The sequence below is a fragment of the Diabrotica undecimpunctata genome, chromosome 2 (assembly GCF_040954645.1).
Source record: "Diabrotica undecimpunctata isolate CICGRU chromosome 2, icDiaUnde3, whole genome shotgun sequence".
Lineage (NCBI taxonomy): Eukaryota > Metazoa > Arthropoda > Insecta > Coleoptera > Chrysomelidae > Diabrotica > Diabrotica undecimpunctata.
This window is the reverse complement of record NC_092804.1, coordinates 70,527,632-70,546,492: the sequence shown is the minus strand read 5'-3', so window position 1 is coordinate 70,546,492 and position 18,861 is coordinate 70,527,632.

Here is an 18,861-nt window from a genome sequence, read left to right as displayed (position 1 = left end):
GTACATATGATGGTCTCTATATAACGTGGGAGGACATCAGAAAGGTATTCTGGATATATTCGTTCTGTTTATAACACGTTGGTTTCTTCCTTTCGAATTAAGTATGTATATTACGGCATACTACTAAGGAAATAAACAAGTAGACTATAGTAAAATATTTTTTTAGCAAGTGCAATAAAAGCAGAACATATCACATATACATTTAATTGTGACCAAAGGTAAAAAGCATTTATCTAAGGTTGGGAATGCATGCAAAATATGATTATACAAAGAGAACGAATGGAATAACGGAATCTGTTATGATCAATACGATTCAACAACAAATAATAGCACAAAAGAATAATTACTTTTTCTGGCTGTGTAAACAAGAACAATATAAAGCAAGCTATAAATGTACCAGTCTATAATCAAAGGTGTTCACGAATATGTTAAAACAATGAAATTTAAGAAATGCGCTTCATTTCTTAGTGTAGTCGCTTTCACAGTTAATTGTTAAATGAATTAAGGACATAAAGCAATAATATAATTTTACGAAAATACCATTATAAAGGTGATACAAATAATAAAATCTATCTAAGTACAAATTTTAACAAACCGAAATTATCAATAAAAAGATCAATAATGACATCAATACAGTTATTAACAAAATCATATCAAAATAGAATCAGTGATAAATATACAAATACACAATAAAGTTAATGATATTTAAACATACATAAAATGTTCTCAAATGAGTTGCTTTCATTAGGTCCTCGTAGACACATCGTCTCAGGACCAGCAACTTCACGTGGAGTCATACGTCGCCATGTTACCAAATCCACTGGTAACTTTAACATCTAAGAAATTTATCGCAACATAATGTAAACCAAATTTATAAAACAAATTTTAACGAGTTTTTACCCACATATTTAGTGGCTCAATACATGTATACCCACCTAGTGCACTGATGATGGAACATGGATTCCGAAAACGTTTTGTGATATAGCCCAATTGGGTCTTTTAAATTATATAACTTTTATAAAGGATTTTTAATAAAATTTTTTGTTCTCAAATGGTTAAAATGTGTAACAAGAAATACAAAACATTAAAAATAGAAACACACACACACGCTTGTAGTGATGCTTCTTAAATAATCGGAATTACAGACAAGTAATTAACAGACAATTATTGAAAACATTTTTAAAGATTATACATGCAAGAATATTCAAATAATGTGAAGCGTATATGAATAATAGACAGTTTGGCTTTCGTAATGGCTTCGGAACAGTAGAAGCTCTGTATAGTTTCACCAGTCTTGCTCAAAAATGAACTATTCGAAATCTTTTGATAAAGTTAAACATAACATCAAGGTCAACTCTACGTCAACCAATCCCCTGTAGAAAGAGTGACGCCCTACAACTACCTCGGCACAACCAGATTAGAGCACCCATCGGAAAAGCTAGATCCACCTTCATTCGGATGGGGGCCTTCATCAAGAGTCACAACCTCTCTCTTCATACAAAAGTAAGAATGCTGCGATGCTACGTCTTCTCTGTCCTTTTTTATGGGGTTGAATCGTGGACCTTGAACGAGGATATGTGCACAAAACTGAAAGCATTTGAGATGTGGCTATATCGGAGAATGCTTAAGATGCCGTGGACTGACCGAGACCAAAAATATTTGGAAAACGAGGTCCAAGAAGAACCTCAGAATCTGGTTCAATACAACATCTGTGCAGCTTTGCCGCGCTGCCGCAGATAAGATAAAGATTGCCATGATAATCGCCAACGTTCGTAACGGATAGGCACATCAAGAAGAAAAAACATAACATTCTCATTAAAACAAAAAAAACTTGACAAAAATGATATTAACATAGTAAGAAATCTCTTGAGAACTGTACAGAAGAGATGAAGATAAATGGTGAAAATATAAATAACATTCGTTATCACCACGATACAGTCATTATCACTAAAAGTGAGAAAAACCTGCAGACGCTACTAAATACAATTTGTGATACTGGGGAACAGTTTTTTGATTTGATTTAACAATAAACATAAAGAAAATAAAAACCATGATTATCATTAAGAGGAGTAAAGTCATAACAAGGATCCAGATAAAAAATGAAGATTTTGAACAAGTGGACATAATGAAATACTTAGGAGTCTGGATTATGGAAGATCTAAATCCGAAATCAAACATTCGATCAAGAATAGAGCAATCAAGAGCAACCTTTTTGAAGATGAGGAAGTTTAAAAGACTCAATCTGTAAATCCGATATCGGATGGTAAAATGTTATATCTACTCTATTCTTCTTTATGGTGCCGAAGCTTGGACTGTTATTGTTGACTTAATACGAAAGCTGGAAGCTCTTGAGATGTGACTTTTAAGAATTTTAAAAATACCATGGACCGATCATATTATGTTGCACCTAGTGGGAAAAGACAGAGAACTTTTAACCACCGCTAAAATGAGAAACACAGTATATTTGTGACACATACTTGCACATACAAGGTTGGGTACAGACAATGTTACAACCAATAGTGATGTGTCCTATATCCTTTAATTTGTACTTCCCGCGTCTAGTCGACTCTAGATGGGGTGGCCCGGTACGAATTAGAAATATGTACTATTTAATATTTAATCTAATAGTTTATAAAAGTTGCGAAACTGTAACAATTGCTGCTTGGCTATCTGTGTATATATTGATCAGCTTGAGTTTGAAAGCCCCCATGTTAATATCTTTAGCACATTGCAAGATTGCAAATATCTCTGCCAGAAACACAGAGGTATACTCTCCCAATGAAATAAAAATGTTTAAATTTCCACCACTACCGAATATTTCTGCACCCGACCCTTCTGCAGTTTTAGATCAGTCTATATACCAGGTATAACCCTGCAGTCCGGGTCGAGTGTTTCCTCTACCCTATTTCTTTCGTGTTCAAATGTCCACTTCCAAAAGTACTTCAGGCCTACATTGAGGTGTCATGTGCTCAGAAATCATCATCCATTCGGTATCCTTAATTCCATTTATAATATTATTATGTCCTAATCTAACCGGTAGTTAGCTTAGGTTTTCTTGCAGTCTATAATATCCCATTTTCACCTCCGCCTTATAATTATATGTGGGGGGTAAGGAGAAAGTTGGAGTAGGGACTCTGTAGCTATCGTTGATGTGCCCCTCAGACCTTGTGATTCCGAGTCAAACCAGTCTTCGCACCTTGCTTAGTTTGAGGATAGAACTTTTTTGCTGAACGTTTGGCTACTATATACTGATGTATATGTAATTGTTGGTTTTAAGACCCTATAAATTCAATATAACATGTCTGGTTTTAAACCCCACATTTTTTTATGAGTACGCCGGGCTATCATTAACGTACTTACCGCTTTCTTGGTTATTCGTCCTATCTGCTGATTCCAAATAAGTTTTTAGTGTTACCCCAAAATAATTAACTGCACTCACTAGATTTAGAGTGTACTATTTAGGCTTACGTTAATCCTCTAAATTCCTTCTTCTATCAAATTTCATGATTTTGGACTTATAGGGACTTATGTTAAGCACTACATTTGAACTCAATTACTTAACTACAGTCAGAGCCTGTTGTATTCTATCTCTGTGCCATTAAATTTGCCGTCGCTAATGACCAGGTCATCATAGGTTTACTAATTAATGTTGTATTTAACTTTTTATGTTTTATTAAAAAAACATTTCAAGAAATTCTCTTTTTGGATACCAGCCAACTTTTGAGTTGGCTGGCATTTTTCTCCGGATACTAACGTCCTTGTTACCACTAGGAATCAGTATGTTCCCTTAAAGTAAAATCTTTTAACATAGACCTCGTGTCACATCAATTTTTAAATTTAAGAATTTCAATAAGTAATCTAAGGGTTATTAAACCTTACTATTTGGCTAGTTTCAATTAATATTAAGATGTTTTCACTATGATAGTCGGATAAGTCCGAAAACGTTCTGAAATTTTTTAAACAGTTTGGATAATTGAAATTTTATAATATATATCTACCATTATACATTAGTAGTTGTTTACTTCATTGTTTAAACTATAATGTACAGCCAACCACTGAAATTTTTCCTTTTATTAGTTGTTTAAAGAAATAGTATTAAAAAATATTTGACCCCTAAGGGGAATAAAACAAGCCAGACACTTCCTCTTTGACGTTAATGGTTGTGGATATGCTTAATTATATTCTGAAATTGAATCTAATTATTCAGCAAACAATACAGAAAAACGCAACGTTCAAGAAATGAGAGCGGATAATCAAACATTCAATTTACATCACAGATACAGATTTACCCCAGGTGAGAAGGATGCGTCCAAAATCTCACACTGATTTACCAGTTTGTCCCAAGGATTCTGGGTGGAATAAAAAGCTGACTACACGGAAACCCAAAATCCCCACAACTCTTTACGTTAGTACATAAAATGCCAGAAGTCTACTGTCCGAGGAGAGATTCACAGAAATGGAAACTGAAATGAAGAAAATTAAATGAGATGTCATAGGTATTAGCGAAGTTAGAAAGAGAGGTGAAACTTTAAAAACACTGAAATCGGGACATATATTCTCTCAGACTGGCCCTGAAACTGCATCAGTTGGAGGCATCGGTCTCTTTGTCCATAAAAACCACGCGAACAAATAATAAACATCCAAAGTATATCATCTAGAGTGGCATATCTTATTCTAAAGTTGACCAGTAAATATTAACTCAAAATTATCCAAGTATATGCTCTAACAACAGACCATACAGACGAAGAAATCGAAATATTTTATGACGATATTATCTATTGCGCTTAATGGCTCTCGTACTCAATTTACAATTTTATGTGGCGATTTCAACGCAAAAATAGGTGTAAAAGAAGCTGAGCTAGTAACATCCTTGGGAAAATTCGGCTCTCCAGGATGAAATGATCGAGGAGAAACGCTTCTAGGATTCCTACTCCAGAATAATTTATTTAACATGAACAGCTTCTTTTACAAAAAGATGCACAGAAGGTGGACCTGGGAAAGTCCAAACGGTAGACCAAGGAACGAAATCGACCATACCATAAGTGACAAAATACAAATAATTTAATATATAACAGTTATCAACAAGTTCACCAAAGCAGTAACCACAGAATAATACGAGCGAAAGTCAAAATCAACAAAAAAAGAGAAAGAAACATAATGATTAAAAATAAATCTCATGGTTCGAAGGCAATCAGGAGTTTTCGGCAGAGCATGTAATCGATAAAGACCATATTATTGATTTTGATAACATTAAAATTTTATGTAGTGAAAGTAATAAATTCAAAAGGACTTTTTTGGAAATGGTTTGTATTAGCAAAAGTGATAATAATTTAAACAAAAGATCAGAAATTCAAAATCTAAGCAAAATTTATAATTATATTCTTTCTTTATAATTTATGTATAAAACTTGTAAAATGTCACATTTTGATTTAATTTTCCATATATCTGTTACATTTTTTCAGACATCTATCAATGGTGAATAAATCTTCTTCTTTTTTGTTACTAAACAAAAAAGAATTTTTAAACAAAATTTTATTTTTGGCAATCTAATTGTCAAAAATAAAAATTTTAAGTTGGCATTTATGACATTGAGGCTTATTTGTAATTGGTTGCTATTTTAACTTATTTATAAATTCAATTGTTTTTGTATTAAAAAAATGTTTTCAAAATTATGTAATGTAATATTATCAAAATACAGAGATGTATTAGCAGTAATTTTTATTTACTAAACTAATTTTATTTGGTGAGTTAACAAAAATTTTTTTTTCTTTCTAGTTCAACTTTGTAAGATATTTTGTCTTTTTTAGCAGCCCTTGATAATAATTGTAAACACAATTGAAAGTTCGAGATAAAAAATAGTTAACCAATAGCCCTTTTATTGACTCCAACCCATCCAAAACAGTTATATATTTTTTCCAAACGAGTCACAAGTACTTTTTCTTATATATATGTATATATATATATATGAGCAATTCCAATACTTTTCACCCAATTTTGTGGGAGGGGTCTTCGGATTTGCTCCAAATTATAGTATGTTATTATTTGAATTATGAAATAAGACTACAGTTCAAATTTCAGCCCTCTAGGTACACTAGGGCCCGAGAAATCCCTTCTCAAAAGCCCAAAAAAGGCCCTTTTTAGCCTATATTCAAAAAGCTATATTTCTATGTCCTATAAACCGATTTTAATTTAGAATACCTCTTTTTTTTGTTATAACGTCAGCTATTTACAAAACAATTTTCAAAATCCTAGATCCCAAGATCCATTGTCGGGGACTAAATTAGTGCGGACGAAATTTAAAGATTTTGGTGTTTTTTAAAAAATCATAAATAGTGAATGGGTGATTAGAAATACTTCTGATAGGTCTTATTTGAAAGATTTTTTTATTACCTTTAAAATAAGACTTGGTAAATTAAAATTTATCAAGTAGATTCAGAGTTAGTGCTGTTTGAAATTTATCATTTTCGTGAAAATCGCGTTTTTTCGAATTTTCAAGCTAGCAACAAAAAAATCTTTGAACTTTTAGGGTAACGAAACTTGGTGTGATGATAGTTCTTCATATGTACAACAACCTGTAACTTTTTATTTTTGGTGTTTTGGCCATTATTGACCTTATCTAACTGCTCCAAAAATTGGAAAAATCGAGTATTATACATCTAAAGTAAGCCAAAGTACTCGGCAGTTTTGGCATTCTTGAATCAATTTCATATTCATCATCATCATCATATTCATCATCATTTCTCAATATAGATAATAAAAGTACTTACCAAGAGCTTTAACTTCAGTGATGGTAGAATTCTCTGGGTGATCGAAAACAAAAGTTTGAATTGTTAAAACGTTTTTTTATAATTCAGGGTATTAAATCTGTGAAAAGTCGTTTTTGCCTATTAGTAAGTTTATGTAAAATTTTGAACAACTTTGATTTTGTAGCATATAGAAAACTTCTTTAGTCACTTTTCAAATCTATTAGCAATTGAAATAGTTTTTTAACCACAAAAAAAATGTACCGCCGAGCGGCCAAGAGTGTAAGGATTAATGCTAGTACGAATTCGTGCACGCATGTGTGCACAAATATTTTTTCTCTAATAATTTTTGGAATTCTAATAAATATAATAAGCTTACAATAGAGTTTTACCGTATTATTTTACAAAAATCGCTGAAAAAAATAATAAATTATAGTATATGAATTGAACCTGGCAGTAATAGTTACAAATTTGACACTGCCTAAAAAACTGTTTGAATCGCCAATAGGGAATGATTTTAATTATCAACGAAAATTTTTAAATTGAAAAAATATCACTATCTATTAGGATAATGTAAACATGCCGAGTGGAACAGTAGATGCATTATGCTTTAGTATATACAGCTTTAGTATATAGCATTAGTATATGCTTTAGTTCACATTGGAAAACTTTTTATCAAAGTTTTTTATCAGAAATGTTTATTTCGCCGCTCGGCGGTACATTTTTTTTGTGGTTAAAAAACTGTTTCAATTGCTAATAGATTTGAAAAGTGACTAAAGAAGTTTTCTATATGCTACAAAATCAAAGTTGTTCAAAATTTTACATAAACTTACTAATAGGCAAAAACGATTTTTCACAGATTTAATACCCTGAATTATAAAAATACGTTTTAACAATTTAAACTTTTGTTTTCGAGCACCCAGAGAAATCTACCATCACTTAAGTTAAAGCTCTTGGTAAGTTTTTTTATTATCTATATTGAGAAAAAGGGGTTAGTATTATGAAATTGATTCAAGAATGCCAAAACTGCCGAGTACTTTGGCTTACTTTAGATGCATAATACTCGATTTTTCCAATTTTTGAAGCAGTTAGATAAGGTCAATGATGGCTAAAACACCAAAAATAAAGAGATACAGGTTATTGTACATCTGAAGAATTATCATCACACCAAGTTTCGTTACTCTAAAAGTTCAAAAATTTTTTTGCTGCTAGCTTGAAAATTCGAAAAAATGCGATTTTCACGAAAATGATCAATTTCAAACAGCTCTAACTCTGAATCTACTTGATAAATTTTAATATACCAAGTCTCATTTTAAAGGTAATAAAAAAACTTTTCAAATAAGACCTATCAAAAGTATTTCTAATTACCCATTCACTATTTATGATTTTTTTAAAATAACCAAAATCTAAATTTCGTCCGCACTAATTTAGTCCCCGATAATGAATCTATGATTTTGAAAATTGTTTTGTAAATAGCTGACGTTATAACAAAAAAAAATGAGCTATTCTAAATTAAAATCGGTTTATAGGACATCGAGATATAGCTTTTTGAATATAGGCTAAAAAGGGCCTTTTTTTGGGCCTTTGAGAAGGGATTTCTCGGGCCCTAGTGTACCTAGAGGGCTGAAATTTGATCTGTAGTCTTATTTTATAAGGTATAATATATATATATATATATTTAGGGATTCTACAGTATTCACTGCCTTCCCTCGCTCAACCGTTTCCATCTCTCTCTGTTGTTCCATTCTCCATCGTTTAGTCCTCTCTTACTCATGGCGTCGTCTACTTCGTTCCTCCAGGATTTTCGGGGTCGTCCTCTTTTTCTCCTTCCTATGGGGCTCCATTCGGTTATTCTCTTTATCCATCTGCTGTCGCTAGTTCTTCTTACATGTCCATACCACTTTAGTCTTTTTTGTTCTATATATGTTAGTATGTCTGTTTCTATTGATGTTCTTTGCTTTATTTCGTCATTACTTCTCCTATCCATTCTTGTTACTCTGCAGCATCTTCGCAGGCATTCCATCTCTGTTGCTACTATCTTACTGCTGTTTTTCTTGTTTATGATCCAATTTTCAGCCCCATATGTCATAATACTTCGCACTAATGTTTTATAAATTTGCGTTTTTGTCTTCATATTTAGGTGTCTATCCCACCATACTGAGTTAAGTTGTCGGATTGCTGTTCTTGTTTGCCCTAATCTTTGTGTAATTTCTTCCTCTGTTGTTGCCTTTTTCGTGATTATAAACCCCAGGTATTTGAATTTATCCTTTCCTTTGATTGTTACGTTGTCATCAATCTGTAGATCTTCTATGTCTTCTTCACTTGTAGATAGGTACTCTGTTTTCGCGAGGTTAATATCTAGGCCAGCCTTGGTATATTCTTCTTGTAGTTTCTTCATCATGTAGCTGAGGTCGTCTTGGTCTTGTGCAATCACTACTTGATCGTCTGCAAAACTTAATGTATATAGGTATTCGTTCCGTACCGGTACTCCCATGCCTTCGCATTTTCTTTTCCATGTAGTCAAGGCTTTCTCTAAGTATATTTTGAATAGGGTTGGAGATGTGGAACAACCCTGCAGGAGCCCTTTTGTTGTGGTGAAGTCTCCTATGATTCTTGTTTCCATTTTAATGGACACTTTATTTTCTTTATACAGAGCTGTTGTAGCTTCTATGAGTTCCGTCTGTATTTCTAATTTGTACATTGCCTCCCATAGTTCTGACCTTGGTACAGTGTCATACGCCTTTCTCAGGTCCACAAATGCCAAGTGTATATCTCTATTTTTTGCTTTTTTCTTTTCCAACAGTTGTTCCAGTGTGTATATGTGGTCTATGCATGATCTTCCTGCCGTGAAGCCTGCCTGATCCTCTCCGATTTTGCCTTTTATCGCTTGCTCTATCTTTTCTCGCAGTATCTTCCCATATAATCTTCCTATTGATGATATTACGCTTATTCCTCTGTAGTTTTCGCATCGTTTTCTATCTCCTTTCTTAAATATAGATGTCATATATGCCGCCGTCCATTCCTTTGGGAGCTGTTCTCCATTTATGGCTTTCTGAAATATCCATTGTATCATCCGGTGTAATTTTTTTGATCCGTATTTTATAAGCTCAGGTGAGATGCCTCCAGGTCCCGGTGCTTTCTTATTTTTAATTGCTTTTATGGCCGTTCTCATTTCCCTATCTGTTATTTCTATTTCTTGTTGTGGGAATCTGCTTCGTCTTCGCCTGTTTTCTTTTCCAATGAATTGTGGTCTTTGTTCTGTTAATAGTTCCTTGTAGTAGTCCTTCCATTCTTTGTCGTGTATATTTCCCAATTTAATTTTTTCTTTTGAGTTTTGTTTCAATCCTCTCAGTACTTTTCATGACTCCGAAGTTCTTGTACCTCCTATGTATGATATCAATATTTAAGCAGGTTCTTTCCCATTCTTCATTCTTTTGTTGTGTTATTTGTTATTTCACTTTTCTATCTTTTGCTCTATATTCTTTATAAACTTCATCGTTGTTTGTAGTCAGCCATTTTCTGTATAGTTGCTTTTTTTCTTGAATTATTCTTTTTGTTGGTTCATTTATTTCATAATAGTGCTGTTTATTTGTTATATGTTCTTTTTCCCCAAGGGCTTCGAATGCTGCTTGCTTTATACTCGCCTTTATATGCTCGTATATTTCTTCGATGTTGCCGTATCTGAATTCTATTAATTTTTGGTCTAGACGTTGTTGGTATAGTTCTCTTATTGATTGTTCTTGGAGTAGTTCTATATTGTATTGTTTTTCTCTTATAGTGTTCAACTGTTCTTCTGTGGAGGGGGTCTTGTTATGTTTCCAATAAATGCTCATTTTTGCTGTCAGTAGTCTATGGTCCGTTCCACATTCTGCTCCTCTTTTGACTCGCACATCTTTGATCTTTATTGTGGTATCTTGTTTGATTATTATGTAGTCTATTAGTAAGGTATAATAACATACTATAATTTGGAGCAAATCCGAAGACCCCTCCCACAAAAGTGGGTGAAAAGTATTGGAATTGCTCATATATATATATATATATATATATATATATATATATATATATATATATATATATATATATATATTCTAAATTCATTTCAAAAAGCTAGGTTGACATGAACATACTCGTCTTAAGTTTATTAAAAATACAAAATTTTAAGCAATGTATTAGTCTTCCTACTTTTCTACCACTCATATTGCACACTAATCGTTTTTGTTTTTGTGACTTAGTAAAACAACCATCTGGAAGTTGTGTTTGCCGCATTAATAAAACAAAGAAAAACTTACAAAGACCGGACGTGTGACACATTTCAAAGATGGTTAAAGTGAAACCATATCGAGTTTTACGCTATTCAGTTTCTGTAACAAGCGGAACTGTGCAATTTTTCGATCAATTATCAATTATCCTCATACAAGGTAGACCACTAGGTTTGTTTATGCGAAGAAATCGAAGTTCAAAGACCGGAAATGCAACAGATTGACTGGTATATGAAATAAGGCCAAAGTTAATCATATGTTTAAAGGATAATATATAAAGGCAGTCGAACTTTTCAATTAAATAAAATTAACTTTTGTAAAATGATGATGGTTACCAATTTATTTAAATTTTATTATTTTTTCTTAAATGTTCTGGAAATAAGAAAAATATTACAAACAAGGATGTAGTTTTATTACTTCTAAGTAATTTCTTAATTATCTGCTTATTTTTTTTAAAAACGCTGTACACTAGTTATTTAATTAACAATTAATGTAGACAAACTGATAAAACAACAAAAATTACAAGAAATGTTTAAAAATTTTGTATCTGGTATGAGCATCTCTGACTCTAATATCATCTTTTATTATTCTTCTTTCAATATAATGTCTAAATAAAAATTTCAATAATCTAATACTAATACTTACATAATTTCGATCAGCATCAAAATTATCTACCGACATGTCGATTTTTCAGATAGATTACTTCTGCCTATTTTCATTTTTCGTTGAAGAATATCTCCATATTAGAGACCTTTATCAGTGGTTGTCGAGGCTCAGATAGTCTCCACCTTTTTTTAAATTTCCTTCGTCACATCTTTTCTGTTCTGTTCCTAGATTTTTCACATCGACCTTCTCGGCACCTTGCGTCACCCTTTCTATCCAACTGAGCTTGTGGCCTACGGTGTTTTTTCGTACTCACTGCAATTCTTTTTATTCTTTTTGATTCCACATCTTCCTGTCCACTGTAGAAGGGTTAGCGTAAATATGTTAGTAATATTGTTGTCATCGAGCTTGTGCTTGTATATGTTTTTGGCTCTTAGTTGTATATGCACTTCCATGTTCCCTTTTCACAAAACTCTCCTAAAATTTTGAATAGTATTTTCCTTTTAATGATCGATAGAGATGATTTATAAAGTGTGTTGAGTCCATGCCTCTAAGCCATATGTAATGGTAGCTACTATCAGTCTTAATCTTGTTTTTGTAGATAAATGTTTGTAAGCTCGAGATTTTAATATTTCATATTACGTCTACCTACGAGTATAAATAACCTTTTCTATGGCTATGTTGAAGAGCTGCCATGCATTGCCTCTGCGCCTTTTCAAATGGAGTAGTTGTATCTTTCTAAATTTTGATTGCGGATAGCATCTTGGTCATAATCATTTTTGTCATGCCCATAAGTTTTCTTAATCCTTGGTACATTCATAGCATTTTGCAGACTTGGTTTTACGATACGGCTTTAGAGTCGACAAACAGGTGATAGAGATAAATGTTGAACTCTTGAGTCTTTTTAAAAATTTGGTGTTGAGTGATGATCTTGTTAATAGTTAAATTATCTAATATAGTTTTGAAACTTTTTTTATTTTGATGCGTTTTGCGGTGAATATTATATTTTTTTTTAAATGACACAAATGGCTTGCTCTTAAACTGATAGTGTCCCAGACAGGTTTCGTCGTTTTACTTCATCTAATGTAGGGGTTAAATTTCTAGTTTTGGATATTTAATTCAAACCATGATGTATATCAAATCTTTTCCCAGTTTTCTCAGAACAAGATTTATCAAGCTTCATCATTATCTAAATCGAAATAGTGCGCCTCGAAATCTTCCAAACAAATTCTACTTGTATGTTATTATTGTTTTAGCGTTATATCCGTTAAATGGGGTAAACAGCACATATCACTCGAGAAACCCTCTTATAAACGAATTAAATATGTTTGATGTCCTATGCAATAATGGTGACACTGTGATTCAATTCAGGCTCATTCTGATTCAAAATTAAAGAGTAACATGCAATTTCACTATAATTACAAATTACCCTTATTTGTTTCTACTTGAAATTATTCATATTTGAACATTACCCTAGATCTAGAACATACATAAACCCCCAGCCACTACATGGAAACTAAAAGTGGCAAAGACTCATCCACACCCTACTATATACATCGGCAGTTTTAACAGCCACCACGAAGTGTGAAAGTATAACACGAATAATGAAAATGGAAAGGCATTGGTCGAATTGTCCGAAGAACAAAACGCATACCTAGTCTTCAAAGCAAAAGGGAGAGAAACATTTAAATTAGCTGCATGAAGAAAATAATATAACCCAGATTTGTGCTTTGTCTCAAAAGATACCAATGATAGACCACTAACAGATGCAAGAAGGGTTCTTGCAAACTTCCCACATTTTCAACATTGTCCCATGCTTACGACATCACCATCGGTAGAGAAATTGGAATAAATATGACCATTACACATCCATAAGTATGTTAGGCAAAATTTTAATGAGGCGGACTATAACGAAGTTCCAATTTAGTCGGCGATTTTTAAGGCTGCAGTTTTAATATCATACACTCATTGAATAGACAGCAAGGACATATGGATTCCGTTTTACCTATATAACACTACCAAGTGGCGGCAGTAAGACTGGAAAGCGATCTAACAACGAAAACCCCTGACGGTCCCCACAGATACCTGTACGTTGGTGACACGACACATACCACAGAAGACATGCAACTACTTGTAAACAAATTAAATAGAGAAGGCAATGATTTTGGTCTAAAAGTAACACAAATAAAACCAAGTTCATGGTCATAGGCCGAAACCTCAACTTTCAGACAAACATAACTGTCTACGACAAGCCAATAGTACAAGTGACAAAATTTAAATACTTGAGCTGCTGGATAACAGAAAACTAATCTAGATCTAGAAATAGTACCAAGTATAGAACTGGCAAAAGCAATTTTCCTCAAGATCAAAATGTTGCTAAGCGACTACAGCTTCAGATTAATCACCAGGCTGAGATATGTCAAATGCTACGTGTACTGCCTGTTGTATGCAGCAAAGGCTTGAGCACTAAAAGGTATTCTAAATGTGGATATACCGACGTATGCTTGATGAAGTTTTGAAAAAAATGAGAACAATCAGAGAACACTAATCAAGATGACAAAGAACGCATACCTAGGACATATATCTCGACACCAGAGATATGAGTTTCCAAAACTAATCATAGAAGGAAAAATAGATGATGCAGAAGTTCTGGCCATAGACAACGTTCTTGGCTAAAGAAAATACGTGATTGGACAGGACTCTACATACACTCATGGGAACTGCACAAAACCGTACAATAGCTCTCCGAAATTGTTACCAAGATTCATAGAGAACGCCATAATCTATAATAGATCATATATAATCTCTATAAAACAATCAAGATGTTTCAACATCGCAATCCCACTATACTCTAGATGAAATTCTAACTACATTTGTTGCATCTATCCAGCATATATTGTATGTGTTGTTTTCAAGTTAATGTTTTATCCAGGATAAGGCCCAGATATTTGACATATTTTTTTAATGTAAAAGATTGATTATTAAGAAATATAGTTTGGTTTAGAGGAAGGTTATATTGTGTAAAGACAGATACTGCTGATTTGACAATTGATAAATTTAAGCAACAAGCAGCATTCGAAGCCCTTGGAGAAAAAGAATATATAACAAATAAACAGCACTATTATGAAATAAATGAACCAACAAAAAGAATAATTGACGAAAAAAAGCAACTATACAGAAATAGCTGACTACAAACAACGATGAAGTTTATAAAGAATATAGAGCAAAAGATAGAAAAGTGAAATAACAAATAACACAACAAAAGAATGAAGAATGGGAAAGAACCTGCTTAAATATTGATATCATACATAGGAGGTACAAGAACTTCGGAGTCATGAAAAGTACTGAGAGGATTGAAACAAAACTCAAAAGAAAAAATTAAATTGGGAAATATACAGGACAAAGAATGGAAGGACTATTACAAGGAACTGTTAACAGAACAAAGACCACAATTCATTGGAAAAGAAAACAGGCGAAGACGAAGCAGATCCCCACAACAAGAAATAGAAATAACAGATACGGAAATGAGAACGGCCATAAAAGCAATCAAAAATAAGAAAGCATCGGGACCTGAAGGCATCTCACCTGAGCTTATAAAATACGGATCAAAAAAATTACACCGGATAATACAATAGATATTTCAGATAGCCATAAAGAGAGAACAGCTTCCAAAGGAATGGACGGAAGCATATATGACATCTATATTTAAGAAAGGAGATAGAAAACGATGCGAAAACTACAGAGGAATAATCATCAATAGGAAGATTATATGGGAAGATACTGCGAGAAAAGATAGAGCAAGCGATAAAAGGCAAAATCGGGAGAATCAGGCAGACTTCACGGCAAGAAGATCATGCATAGACCACATATACACACTGGAACAACTGTTGAAAAAGAAAAAAAGCAAAAAATAGAGATATACATTTGGCATTTGTAGACCTGAGAAAGGCGTATAACTCTGCACCAAGTTCAGAACTATGGGAGGCAATGTACAAATTAGAAATTCAGACGGAACTCATAGAAACTACACAAGCTCTGTATAAAGAAAATAAAATGGGAACAAGAATCATAGGAGACTTCAGCACAACAAAAGGGCTTCTGCAGGGTTGTTCCACATCTCCAACCCTATTCAAAATATACTTAGAGAAAGCCTTGACTACATGGAAAAAAAAGAAGGCATGGGAGTACCGGTACGGAACTAATACCTATATACGTTAAGCTTTGCAGACGATCAAGTAGTGATTGCACAAGACCAAACGACCTCAGCTACATGATGAAGAAACTACAAGAAGAACATACCAAGGCTGGCCTAGATATTAACCTCGCGAAAACAGAGTGCCTATCTACAAGTGAAGAAGACATAGAAGATCTACAGATTGATGACAACGTAACAATCAAAGGTAAGGATAAATTCAAATACTTGGGGTTTATAATCACGAAAAAGGCAAGAACAGAGGAAGAAATTATACAAAGATTAGGACAAACAAGAACAGCAATCCGACAACTTAACTCAGTATGGTGGGATAGACACCTAAATATGAAGACAAAAACACAGATTTATAAAACATTAGTGCGAAGTATTATAACATATGGGGCTGAAAATTGGATCATAAACAAGAAAAACAGCAGTAAGATAGTAGCAACAGAGATGGAATGCCTACGAAGATGCTGCAGAGTAACAAGAATGGATAGTCGAAATAATGACGAAATAAAGCAAACAACATCAATAGAAACAGACATATTAATATATATATATATATATATATATATATATATATATATATATATATATATATATATATATATATATATAGAACAAAAAAGACTAAAGTGGTATGGACATGAAAGAAGAACTAGCGACAGCAGATGGATAAAGAGAATAACCGAATGGAGCCCCATAGGAAGGAGGAAAAGAGGACGACCCCGAAGATCCTGGAGGAACGAAGTAGACAACGCCATAAGTAAGAGAGGCCTAAACGATGGAGAATGGAACAACAACAGAGAGAGATGGAAACGGTTGAGCGAGGGAAGGCAGTGAATACTGTAGAATCCCTGAATATATATATATATATATATATATATATATATATAAATTTAAGCCGTTCTCTAAGAACCATGGAAAGAGAGAACTACATACTCCACTTAGGTTTTGCATACCGTTTTCATATTTCTTGCTTTCCGTATAGACTCAAAAGTCATCTGCATATTGTATAATTTTGAATGGGATGTTGTTTGTGTGCATATTATGTTAATTATGTTTATGTTTATGTTTATGAATAGTACTGCTAAATAGTTATTCCTAGTTAAGTTATTCTCTACAGATACAACAAGTGTTTTTGAAACGTCTAGAGTTCCAAAACCTCTTTTGTAGCCAAACTGGTTTACTGCGAGTAAATTCTCTTTCTGTAACCACCAATCTAATCTAAATTTTATAAGCCTTTTTACAGTTTTAAATACGCAAGACAGTAAGGATATTGTTCTATATGAACCTACAATGTTTGGGTCTTTTTCGAGTTTAAGGATAGGAACAACTAAGATGTTTTTGAAGAAATCGATAACTATGTTATTTTTGATGATATCATTGAAGACATTTAAAAGAAGATTTTTAGCAACATCTGGTAGGTTGATTAACATGGGGTAGTTTACGTGATCGACTCCAGGAGAAGTATTAATGTGGTTTTTAAGGGCAAGGGTCTAATTCAGTTTTAGAAAAAGGTTTAACAGGAAGTGATTATTTGAATAATGAGTTTGTGTATGCTGTGTAGGTAAATGTTGAATCCATGGAGGAAATACTTTATTAAAGAAGTTGTCTAATAGAGTATCATTACACGGTTTTATACTATTATGTGCTTTTCGGTTCATTTTGTTGGCCTGTGCCCATATCTCTTTAGAGGAAGTATTTTTGCTTAAATTAGAACTTCATTTGATCCAACTAACTTTGGTTTTTTGTTTCAGTTGCTTTTTAGTATGATCAGAATTTTCTGACATTTTAGATACTTATCAAGGCTTGGTGAACGTTTATAATCTGCTAATGCTTCTTTTCTGTTATTGATTATCAAATCCCATTCTGGGTCCCACCATGGTGGGTGTCGATTTTTTGATTTAAAAATATTGTATTGAAGAATAGATTTAATAGCAGCATTATTAATGCAATCTATTAGAAAACTATAATTTTCATAAGTATTAAAGGAGTTACTATTGTTGGAAAACATGTTTTCAATTAAGGATGTATACAGGGACCAATTGGCTAAAGTAGTAGTGTTTTGTTATGCTGTTGAATACGCTTGTTACAGTTCAGTTAGTGTAATGTTCATTTAAATGTTTAGACTTACATAAATGCTGTAACAGTTTAACGGTATTAGCGAAGAGGTCGACAGTACAAACATTTTTACTTACCTTACAAAGGTGTGCTTTTTTGTTTTACATTATTTCTATAGTACCTCATAAATGAAGCTTTTTAAATATTTTTGTAATTTTAGTTTAATTGAAGCATTATTTACTCCTTGTTTTTACCACAAAAGCCATCAACTTTTCTATTTGCGGCATGTCACTGGTACGTAACTAAAATAACCACTTCTGTAACAAAATACTAAGGAAATCATTAAGAACTTGTCGAAGAAATTTCGTAACTTCCACAATATTATTCATTAATTACATTTTTAACAATAGTCATTCGCGGTAGAAAGCTTCTAAATTAAAAATAGCTAAGTAAGAGAAACCATATTTTTGTTTATTTTCAAACAATTTGGTTCAATGAAACCAAACTAAAGTGAAAATTGATTGGGATGTAAGTAGGTGATCATCATAGTCAATTTTACTTTCAATTTGTGTTTCTATAACGGGCTTAGAATAACAAGTATATAAATGTATGTATTTGGATCGTACATATGACATTGTATTTTTACAAAGATGGTATTGTCTTGCATATATTATATTATGTGTTTCAGAAATGAGCAGTAATTATTTGACATTCATTTAAACATTGTAAAGGATGTAGAGGATGGTTCAAATATATAGAGTTTTTTCACACACTTTGGTAGGTATCGAAAATATGAAGTCAAATTAAAAATATCAGATTAACCCTAAAAAATTGAAAAACTCCTTGCTCTACTCTACTCTCCCTTAGTATGTAGAAAAAAGTTTTTTAAAACTTTACCTGTTGTTCAAAACTTTACCCTTGTTATTTTTAATATAATTCCACTTAATAAATTGCAGCAAAATAATGAAATCGTAAAATAACGCATATTGGTATCCCG